We start from the raw sequence: 12,604 nt of genomic DNA, 5'->3' as shown, positions 1-12,604 counted from the left end.
TTCCAGAGATGTGATGGAAGGTTAATTGGCTACTGTATTAGTTTAGATTAATGGCAAAAAGTATCGAAGGGGAATTATGGGCACATGTGAGAGAAGATAAATTATGGCATGCAGAAGGGGTTGTGGGACTAATGGGATTGCTCCCCTGGAAGTCACTGTGGATCCTATGGATTAAATGGCCTCCTCCAGTGTAAGATAACAAGTAATTTCCTAAAATATAGATGAGATTGAAATTGTAACAAGCACAAAGGAAAGTTTACACTTAAGATTTAGCAGCCACCAGAATTGACAATGATGAACAGCACATTGCCACCATTTTTTAATGTTTGGTTGCCATTGAAGGTTCAGCCAATGTAAATTGAAGCAGTAGGATTATCCCCATGTCACTGTCTTCACTGTATGGAATTCTGTAATAAATTGCGCTGTACAATACCTTTGTTTGATTTATTTTTCCTCATCTTCCAAACCAAGGAGAAGGAACAAATAAAACTTTGTCTGCTTAACCATCTTAGGTATAAGGTAAGGTATTTATTTATTTATTATCACATGTACATCGAAACACACAGTGAAGTGCATCTTTTTGCGTCTGTAGCAGGTGTATGCCAACCTTATACAGCTTTAATTTGGTTAGAATACATTATTTCTGCAAAAATCAAAACCAGAAATGATCTTCACAATTTGTTGGAGGATTGAATACTATGCAATGCAGATTGAGTTTATGATAGTTTTGAAATACAGCCTTGGCTGTCTAATAAAAAGTGATCCTGTCTCTTTGAGTACATAATCAATAATATAGCCTTCCACTTGTCTTATCAGTAGGAGAATCTCCTTTCCACTAATGGCTACCCTTTTTAGTTTCAGTAAAAAAAACTATTCTAATATATCACATAAATCAGATAAGATGGCTAAAACTCCTTGACATCAGCAATAATCCACTCAGCACAATGAAATGTAGCTGCGGCACAGAACTTGCTTGATTTGAGAAAATAACTGCATTACAATAATTTAGGATGTAGTTTGCAATGATTATTTTATCATGTCATGCACTTCTGGGATTAGACTGTGGTTTTCTTTATAAGCACGTTTTGTAAAGTAATGTTGGTATTATATTGAAATAGCACAATAAATTTAACCCATCAAATTGCCCAGATCCATTGCGTATATGATGTTGTTTGGGCCATTTCGCGAATATAATAAACTTTTCCTTTCCTCTTCTTTTAAAAAAATAATGAATTTTACTACAATAGCTACATGGGTGTCAAGAACCCTCTAGCATGTCACCTGCATGGCCTTTTATACCAGTCTATTGAACTGCAGTGTTGGGTGAAGAATATAACAGTCAAACCCAAATCTTCCTGAAAGTGATAGCTGTGACCTTTGTCGCAGTCACCACTAGTGATCAGGAATCCCAGTGCTGATTCTCTTTTTGTGCTTAGTGCAAGGATAAAACTGTTAATACTGCTACAAAACATGACTAGAAATTTGGAGCTTGAAGGTACTTTTTACTGTTAAGACAGCTTTGTGGGACACCCTAACAATATTTAAGGAAGTCCTGTAATGTTGTTTAATCATGAAGTACACAGAAGAATGTTATTGGGATTCCCTATGTAGCCCTGTCCTTGCCCAAAGGGCTTGTTTCTGTGTAGTACAACTCTGTGGAACTGTTGCTATTGAATGAATGGATGCTGTAATGATGGAAGTGGGGGGATGAGGGGGTAGAGAGTGCTCGCAGGGGGTTTGAAGGCACCATGACAGGCTGGTGAAGATCAGAGCCTTCAGGGGGTATATTGTTATGCCTGAGATGACAGAGGCCCTCAAGGGTACAATCAGACATTCGTAGAACATAGAACATTACAGCACAGTACAGGCCCGTCGGCCCACGATGTTGTGCTGACACTTTGTCTTGCTCTAAGATCTATCTAGCCCTTCCCTCTCACATATCTCTTTATTTTTCTGTCATTTATGTGTCTATCTAAGAGTCTCTTAAATGTCCCTAATTTATCTGCCCCTGCAACCTCTACCGGCAGTGTGTTCCATGCACCCACCACTCTGTAAAAAAAAAACTTACCTCTGACAACCCCCTTTATCTTCCTCCAGTCACCTTAAAATTAGGCCCTCTCATGTTTGCCATTTTGACCCTGGGAAAAGGTCTCTGACTGTCCACTCGATCTATGCCTCTTATCATCTTGTACAACTCTATCAAATCACCTCTTTTTCTCCAAAAAGAAAAGACCTAGCTCACTCAACTTATCCTCATAACACGTTCCTTGCAAGAAGTTGCTAGGGAATTCTCTTTGAGAACATGACTGCATGCTATGAGTGCCTGCACTTTGAGGGAGCTTGCAATGTGAGCAGATTACCATGTCTGCTTTATCTGCTCCTGTGGGCTGCAGGAAAAGCAGATGAAATCTTCTCTCTCTGAGTTTGGAATCTGCATAAGCTTCTTCATTTAGAAATGGGTAGAACTCAGGAATAATAAAGGTACAAATACAATGATGGGTTTATACTATAGGCCTCCCAATAGCCAGTGGGAGATGGAACAGATATGTTTGCAGATCATGAAAAGATGTAAAAATGACAGGATTGTTGTAGTGGGTGATTTTAACTTCCCCAATATTAATTGGGATTCCCTTAGTGCCAGGGGCTTAAATAGAGCAGAATTTGTTAGGTGCATCCAGGAGGATTTCTTGAAAAAATGTGTAGATAGTCCTACTAGGAAAGGGGCCATACTGGACCTTGTACTGGTGAATAATCCTGGCCAGGTCGAAGTTTCAGTGGGGAAGCATTTTGGGAAAAGTAATCATAATTCTGTAGGTTTTAAGACATATATGGATAAGCATAAGACTGGTCCTCGGGTGCTAAATTAGGAGAAGGCTAATTACAATGGTATTAGGCAGGAACTGGAGAAAGTAGATTGGGAAAGGCTGTTTGTGGATAAATCCACACTTGACATGTGGGAATCTTTTAAAGGCCAGCAGTTTGGGATCAGCATGTACATGTGAGGATGACAGATAAAGATGGCAAAATTTGGGAACCTTAGATGACAAGAGATATTGTAAGTTTAGTCAAAAAGAGAAAGGAAGCATATGTAAGGTTTAGGAAGCTGAAATCAGACAGGGGCTTTGAGGAATATAAAGGAAGTAGACAAGAAATGAGGAGGGCTTAAGAAGGGCCATGAAATGTCCTTGGCAAGTAGGATTAAGGAGACTCACAAGGCGTTTTATACATATATTTGGAGTAAGAGATTAGTTAGGGAAGGGATAGGTCCACACGAGGATAAGGAGGAAATTTAAACATGGAGCCAGAGGAAGTGGGTGAGGTCCTAAATGAGTATTTTATATCAGTAAAGATTAGAGACGGGTATGTTGATAGTCTATGGCATGTTTATTTTCAGGAGGAGGAGGTACTGGGGCTCTTGAAGAACATTAAGGTGGATGTCCCCAGGGCCTGATGGGACCTATAGCAGGATGCTGAGGGAAGCAAGGGAGGAGATTGCAGAGGCCTTGACAGAGATCTTTTCATCCTCATTAGCCACAGGCAAGGTCCCTGAAGATTGGAGAATAGCCAATGTTATTTCTTTGTTTGAGGAGGGCATTAGGAATCATCAAGGAAATTATAGGCTGGTGAGCCTTGCATCAGTGCAAGGGAAATTATTTGAGGAGATTCTTAGGGACAAGTTTTACTCACATTTGGAGAAGCATGGACTTATTAGTGATAACATGACTTTTTGCAGGGGAGATCGTGTTTCACAAATTTGACTGAATTTTTTGATGAGGTGACAGAGATGATTGTGAGGGTAGTAAATGTTGTTTAGATGGACTTTATGGTAAGCTGGGACCCTGGTGAGATGGTAAGTTGAATACAAGATTGGCTTGGTCATAGAAGACAGAGGCTAGTGGTGGAGTGGTGTTCATCTGACTGGACATCTGTGACCAGTGGTGTTCGACAAGTATCAGTGCTAGGACTTCTGTGGTGTGTGTGTATGTGTAATATATATATATATATATATATATATATATATATATATATATATATATATGTGTAGATGAAAAAGTAGCTGGTCTCATTGGTAAGTTTGCAAAGGATACAAAAAATTGGTGGAGTTATGGATAGTGAGGAAGGTTGCCAGCAGGATAAGGACCAGTTGGAAATTTGGGCAAAGAAATGGCAGATGAAGTTTAATCTTGACAAGTATGAGGCGATGCATTTGCAGGATGCGGGATCCTTAGGAACACTGGTGTATAGAGGAATCTTGGGGTGCAAGTCCATAGCTCCCCGAAAGTGGCAACACAAGTGGATAGGGTGGTAAAGAAGGCATATGGCCTGTTTGCCTTCATTGGTCGCGGCATTGAATATAACAGCTGGCAAGTCTTGTTACAGCTGTATAACATTTGGTTAGGCTACATTTGGAGTACTGTGTGCAGTTCTCTTCTCCACACTATAAGAAGGATGTGGAGGCTTTGGAGCGGGTTCAGAAGAGGTTCACCAGGATGTTACCTGAATTGGAGTATTTTAGCTGTAAGGAGAGGTTGGACAAACTTGGATTGTTTTCCGTGGAACATTGGGGTCTGGGGGGCAATCTGAGAGAAGTATATAAACGTGTCACGAAGTATCACGCATCAGCTCCAGCCTACCAGACAACCTGGGCCCATTGGAGTTTGCCTATTGGCAAAACAGGTCTACAGCAGATGCCATCTCCCTGGCCTTACACTCAGCTCTGGAGCATCTGGACAGTAAAGACACCGACGTTAGACTATTGTTTATTGACTACAGCTCTGCCTTTAATACAATAATCCCAAGTAAGCTTGTCACCAAACTCCAAGACCTAGGACTCAACACCTCCCTCTGTAACTGGATCCTTGACTTTCTAACAAAGAGACCGCAATCAGTGAGGATAGGCAGCAAAAGCTCCGGCACGATTATTCTCAACACTGGTGCCCCACAAGGCTGCATCCTCAGCCCTCTACTCTATTCCCTATACACTGTGTGGCCAGATTCTGCCTAACTCCATCTACAAGTTTGCAGATAATACCACCGTTGTAGGCCGTATCTCAAACAGCAATGAGTTGGAGTACAGGAAGGAGATAGAGGGCTTAGTGGAATGGTGTCATGACACAACCTTGCCCTCAATGTCAACAAAACAAAAGAGCTGGTCGTTGACTTCAGGAAAGGGGGTGGTGTACATGCACCTGTCTACATCAATGGTGCTGAGGTCGAGAGGGTTGAGAGCTTCAAGTTCCTGAGTGTGAACATCACCAACAGCCTGTCCTGGTCAAATCACATAGAAGCCACGGCCAAGAAAGCTCACCAGCACCTCTACTTCTTCAGGAGGCTAAAAAAATTTGGTTTGTCCCCTTTGACTCTCACCAAGTTTTACCGATGCACCATAGAAAGCATCCTACCTGGATTTATCACGGCTTGATACGGCAACTGCTCTGCCCAGGACCGCAAGAAACTGCAGAGAGTGTGGACACAGCCCAGCGCATTACAGACACCAGCCTCCCCTCCTTGGACCCTGTCTTTACCTCTCACTGTCTTGGTGAAGCAGCCAGCATAATCAAAGACTGCACCCACCCGGGACATTCTCTCTTCTCTCCCCTTCCATCAGGTAGGAGATACAGGAGCCTGAAGGCATGTACCACCAGACTTAAGGACAGCTTCTACCCCACTGTGATAAGACTATTGAACAGTTCCCTTATACAATGAGATGGACTATGACCTCACGATCTACCTTGTTGTGACCTCGCACCTTATTGCACTGCACTTTCTCTAGCTGTGACACTTTACTCTGTACTGTTATTGTTTTTACCTGTACTACATCAATGCACTCTGTACTAACTCAATGTAACTGCACTGTGTAATGAATTGACCTGTACGATCGCTTTGTAAGACAAGCTTTTCACTGTACCTCGGTACAAGTGACAATAATAAACCAATACCAATAAAATTATGGAAGGCATAGATAGGGTAAATATTTCAGAGTCATTTTCCAGGGTGGAAATGTCAAATACTAGAGGACATAGGTTTAAGAGAGGAGGAAAGTTTAAAGGAGATTTACGAGGCATTTTTTTCCACACAGAAAGTGGAGGTGCCTGGAACGCACTACCAGCGGAGGTGCTAGAAGCAGATATGATGACATTGAAGAGGCGTTTGGACAGACACAAGAACCTAGCAGGGAATGAAGGGATTATTCAAATTGGCATCATGGTCAGCACAGACATGGTGGACCGAAGAGCCTGTTCCTGTACAGTAACATTCTATGTTCTAACTTCCACAGACAAAGCAGTTCAGGTTGTGTGTGAAGCTCTATCTGAGGTCAGAGATCTCAGTGAAGACAATGAATGCAGTTTGTGTGTTGGTACTTTAAATAGCACAGTTTTAGAGAAACAGGATTGGTAAAACTTGGTTGTTCCCTGAGTGAATGGGAACTTTTGTTTCTCAAACCATTAAAAGTCTCAGTGCAGACAGATTTTGCACACCAAATTTTCTGAGGGTTGCTGAGACTCTCAGAAATGTGTACAAAGATACTCAATTTTTAACTGCAGAGCATATTTTCTTCATTGCTTCAAACAAAATTTTAGGCCCCAATATTTACTTCAGTGGTAAATGTATTGAAATCAACATTACATGATCCATAGATATACAGTATATGGTATATACAAAATTTATCCAGTCACAAATAGAGTGTACTAAGTTCTTATTCAGTCACTATGTACTTGACTCAAACAAAATCTTTTTATTAAATGTAGAAATATTTTGTAGAAGCATTGTCAAGAAAGTCGCATTGAAAATGTATAACTCAATCTAGATATAAAATAATGTACATATTTTGCTTCCTTTTGATTGGAAAAAATCAGTTTGATTTGGCTCACTTTAATGTCTTGACAAAGAAATACACTTATTTATTAATAGATCCAACTGTAACTTTGGAATCAGAATAACTGGGTGCACTGTTAGATCACCAATTGTCCTTCAGAGATCACATTACCAATCTCATCAGTTAGTTATCAGCAAAAATAGCATCTCCAAATGTATCGTATCCTGCTCTGCACAGAAAGAAGTAATTGCTATACATTATGGTTTGTATTTACTTACAAATTAGTAAATTGCTGCGAAACTACAAATATTGCAAAACAAAGAAAGTAGGATTACATTAAATTACTGGCCCTAAACCTCCAAGGAAATCATCTTTACCCAGCTCAAGTAACTTCCAGTATAAATTAGATAACATGACATTATTGTCACCATAATGTTCAAATTGTTTAGAAATTTTAGCTCACACTTATGGAATCACTACCAAGATATACATGTGCATACACACACAAAAATAAATATAAATACATACATGCATGTATATGAAAGTAGATTATAGCAAAATCTTCATCACATGGTATGGCACATAGAATTAATTATTCCATCTTGGTGAAAATCGGCACCCAATGCCACAAAAATTAAACAAAAAATTATTACAGAGTCACAGGGTACTGAGGCATGGAATTAAAATGTTAATGCTTCTGCCACTTGATTCATATTCATAAAAAAGGCAAAAACATACACCTGGATAGCACTTTTCACATTAATTTCAGGACAACTCAAGGATCCCGCAATCAATGAAGTACTTTTTGAAGTGTAGTCACTGTTTCTTTTACAATATTTTTTATTGAATCCATGAAAAAAATAGAGTACATGCATCAAAAAAGAGAATAAAAATACTACTGAATACATTGTGTTAAATCATACTTAGATTACAATACTCTAAATTAATAATCATATATAGAAGTTAGTTAATAAAGGAAAAAAATTGAAATATTTTATTAAAAAATATCTACTCCCACTACCAAAACTGAAGCTGTTAGATGGGAAAAAAAACAAGGAAAAACCTTTAAAAATGTAACTGTGTCAGCCAATATCTGTGTTTTAGTCTCCAAATCAGAGATTTTGAAAATAATTCAAAAAGGGTCCCCACAGGGTTTGAAAGTCTAGGTTAGATTCAAAAACTGAACAGCGAATCTTCTCTAGATTCAAGTATGACATAACATCCCGTAACCATTGAGCATGAGTAGGCGGAGTAACTTCCTTCCATTTAAGCAATACAGCTCTCCTGGCTATAAGAGAAATAAAAGCCAGAATATATAAATCAGAAGCCTTCAAAGTTGTATCTTTTTCTGCAACAATCTGAAATAGTGCAATCAAAGGATTAAGTTTAAAATTCATTTTGAAAAGTACAGAAAAAGTATGAAAGACCTCTGTCCAATATTTTTTAAGACTCTGGCACGTCCAAAACATGTGAATTAAGGAAGCCACTCCGTTATTACATTTGTCACAGTAAGGAGCTATATCAGAATAAAAACGGGATAATTTATCTTCAGACAAGTGAACTCTATGGACCACTTTAAATTGAAATTTTCAAGTTGGTTACTACTTCGTCATTATGTGCTCGTCATTCTCTCTCCTTCAATTTGAAGTGTAGTCACTGTTAAACTGCAGGAAATATGGAATCTAATTTTTGCACGGTAAACATTCTCAAACAAAAGTGTAATAGTAACCAGATAATCTGTTTCAGTGATGTTAATTGAGGAATAATTAGTGGCCAGGATAACTATCCTCTTTTTATGCATAAAAGTGTCTTGAAAGCTTTTATGTCCACATGTAAGATTAGACCTGACCTTGTTTTGTCTCATCCAAAAGATACCACCTCTGATGTTGCAGAACACTCTCAGTATAGAGTTGGAGTGTCAGTCTAGATAATTGTGTTCAAGTCTCTGACTTGGCACTTCAGTCTGAAGTTCTACTGTATAAAACTAGAAGGCATAGGTGTAAGATGAGAGGGGAAAGATTTAAAGGGGACCTGAGGGGGCAACTTTTTTCACACAGAGGTGGTGGTATATGGAATGAGCTGTCAGAGGAAGGGCAATCTTACAACATTTAACAGACATTTAGATGGGAAAGTTTTAGAGGGATGTGGGCCAAATGCAGGCAAATGGGACTACCTCAGGTAGGCAATTTGGTCAGCATGGACAAGCTGGGCTAAAGGGCCTGTTTACATACTGTTTTACTCTGTGACTCTATGACTTTATCTCCCATATTTTCAAGGTTGCTTTGCTTCTGGTAATTATCCTCGGATAAGAACCCATTACAAACAAGCTTCCAAGCTTATCTGGGATATCCCTTGCCAGCAGATTTAAGAAATGACATACACTGTTTAATGATCCAGAAGTTTCCTAGAATTAGGCCACATATTTGTTGGATCATTACAAATACCTTAAGAATGAACTCTGTACTTCCTCAGACTTGTTTAAAAATGAATTTCAAACTGTGTCGTGCAAGATCAGATCATCCTGCAATAGCATAAACAAACCATCCTAACATTATTGCTTGCAATGATGGTTGAAGGAGACAATCTTTCCTTTGTATATTAAAATTCTGTATATAAGCACAGATGGAAATATTGAATTTAGCAATAATAATGATGTAATTTTTGAACTAAACATTTGGACAAGTATGCGAGCATCTCTGTTAGTATTTCTTTAGATCACATACATTAACGCCAGCAAATTCATCGGAACAAAACACTATTTTAGATCATCTTAAAACTGCGGGATTTCACTTGCTTGTGTGTACAGTATAGAAAAGTCATTCTTTTAGAAACAGGCATATTTTCTGTGGTACTGCTTAAAGTGAATGAGAGGCTGCCAACTTTTAGAACAATACTGGTATCATCAAATATGTTTGAGATAAGTGTCAGAAAAAAAGGTGTAACAATTACAGGAAGTGCACAAATAAAACAAAAGATCGTTTTGTGGTTTTCCTTGTGTTGAGTTAAAGAATACATCTTCTGCCTTATCTTTGAGTTGTTGCATGTTTGTTTCTCTCTCCTTCTCTCTGTCATAAAACAGAATTTTCATTTATGTAGCATAGTTTTTTGACTCAAGGTGTCCAAAATCACAGTGCATCCAATGAAATACTTCTGAAGTATAGCCATGTCAAAAATGGCAGTGCCAGTGACCCGGGTTCAATTTCTGCCGCTGTCTGTCAGGAGTTTGTACGTTCTCCCCATGTGTCTGCGTGGGTTTCCTCCGGGTGCTCCAGTTTTCTCCCACATTCCAAAGACGTACAGGTTAGGAGCTGTGTATATGCTAAGTTGGCACTGGAAGAGTGGCGACACTTGCGGGTTGCCCTCAGCACATTCTCAGTAACGTAAAAAGATGCATTTCACTGTGTGTTTCAATGTACATGTGACTAATAAATAAATATGTTATCTTATAATCTTAGGCAATACTTTTTTCACAAATCAGCTGAGAGAAAAGACCAGGTCTGTTTTAATAACGTTGATTTGGGATTGATCATTTTCCAGACCATTTGGAAATCTACTCTGTAATACTTCAGGTAGTACCATGGACAACTGAAAGGGTGGGCAGTACCTAAGTTGATTATCGCATCTGAAACAAGACACCTTTGAGACCATAACTCTCTTTCACTACAGTCGAACCAGACTGTTTGCCTATATCCTTGGATAGGGACCTGAACTCTCAGCCATTTGATCAGAGGTAAGAGTGCAGGTCCTCCCCAGGTTACGAGCAACTGGCTTGTGTACAGCCCGTACAGATGAATGAGCATTTGAAAGTCTGGAGAGATGGATTTGCTGGCTGCTGTCGGGCTGCAGGCATCCTCTGCTGTCTGGAAACTCAGTTCACTGCCACATTTCCAACTTGCGAACTGTCCTGGTTACACACATTTCACAGGAACAGAACCCTGCTGTAACCTGGAGAGGACCTGTATAAGCACTGAGCCAAAACTTACACTTAAATGAATGTACTGCACAACATAATTAGCCAGCAGTAATATAGATAAACTTCAGACCTTGTTTTGCGCAGAAGAATAAACTAGTAACACACTTGGGCAGAAATATTTCCTCAGTTGTTCTCACTAAATGTGCAATGTATATATATTGTAGAAACTGTGCATTGTCCTCTGCTTCTGAAAATTAGTTCAGTGGAGCTGAATTTGGGGTAACAGACATAGCTGCTTCTATATTTTGCACATCTAGTGTAAATTACTGATAAATTTTACCCCACTGTCATAACCACATCAATGAGTTAATTTATTTTCATTATGTTTTTTATTCATTATATTTCTTTATTCCGTTTGTCTTTTTTATCCTGCTTTCACTTGTTTTGTGTTATTTTCTTATGCACATTCTTTCTTGGTGTTTAGCCCATGTCTTTGTCATGTCCTTTTCATGGTATCTTTGATACATCTGTCACTTTTTCCCTAATGTGTATCCATTTCTACATGTGTCAGCTTGGCTCAGCGGAAGTATATCTGAGTCTGAAGACTGAAGAACTTGAGCACATAATCAAGGCTGGTGCTTTACTACTGTAGTGAGGCAATGCAAGAACACTAGAAACATTAGCAGGAGAAGGAATCCAGCCCCTCTAGCCTGCTCTAGTCATTTGATATTATGGTTGATGCTCTACCTCAAGTCTACTTTTCCACTCAACAATGTGCCCTAATCTTTCTAATCCAGAACTCTATTGATCACAGCACCAATTATCAGTTAAATCTCCACTGCCTCAGGGATAGAGATTACAAATATTTACAACTCTGAGTAAAGAAGTTTCTCCTAATCTCCTTGCTGGTTTGTCTTCTTAATTGTTTGTTATTCCTGTATGTTACTTTTCTGTATTTTGTTCACCAGCACATGTAGTTGTCTCTATAATACTTTCTACTTCCCTACCAATTAAGATCATAATGGCCTTGAAATTATACTGTGTTGTGGTAGCCTCACTGTTTGGTCTTTGCCCAGTGTCAACAAACTCTTGGTTATGGGTCCACTACTGTAAATTTTAGTGGTACCTGTGGCCCAAAGGGATGAATGAAAATTCATCACTTGGGACTGGGACTGGTGCTGGATGTGAGGAGTGTGTGTTTTAAAGTGTGGATTCCAATCAGGACTGGATGGGGAGGATGATATTTTAGTTCAGTATTCAAAAGATCAAATCCTACATTGAGTAGTTTGGGGAGAATTGGCAATTGGGGTATTCTCAGTGGAATGTAAGTTCATTGGACATCATGAAATATTTTTTAAAGGCTTGCCATTGATCACCTGTCTGTAAACCTTTTAATCTAATTCCCTAATCTTCTTTAGCCAATGTATGTGATACTTCTGTATTTGATTTCATTTAAGTTAAATATTTTGGTCCCTGACTGAAGTGTGTGATTCTTGAACTCACTTTTAATTCTACCATGTTATGGAGACTTTTCACTAGATAACCCCTTACAATGAGAGTATTAATTGACCCTGGCCAATTAGAAAAGATAAAAAGAAGGTGCCCAAAAACATACCTCCTTTTTCTGGAATGCATTACCTGAAAAGGTAGGGGCAGGTACTCTCGCAAACTTTAAGAAGTAGTTGGATGAGCACTTGAATCGCCAAGGCATGGTAGACTGCAGACCAAGTGCAGGTAATGGGATTAGTATAGGTAGGTACTAGGTGGTCAGTATGGACATGGCAGGTTGAAGGACCTGTTTCTGTTTTGTATGATTCTGGCTCTATTCTGCTGTCCTTATCAAGCCATATTTATTAAAATTGATTGCATTAACT

This window comes from Pristis pectinata, chromosome 10, assembly GCF_009764475.1.
Source record: "Pristis pectinata isolate sPriPec2 chromosome 10, sPriPec2.1.pri, whole genome shotgun sequence".
NCBI classification, from domain to species: domain Eukaryota; kingdom Metazoa; phylum Chordata; class Chondrichthyes; order Rhinopristiformes; family Pristidae; genus Pristis; species Pristis pectinata.
Note: the sequence above shows the minus strand (reverse complement) of the source record.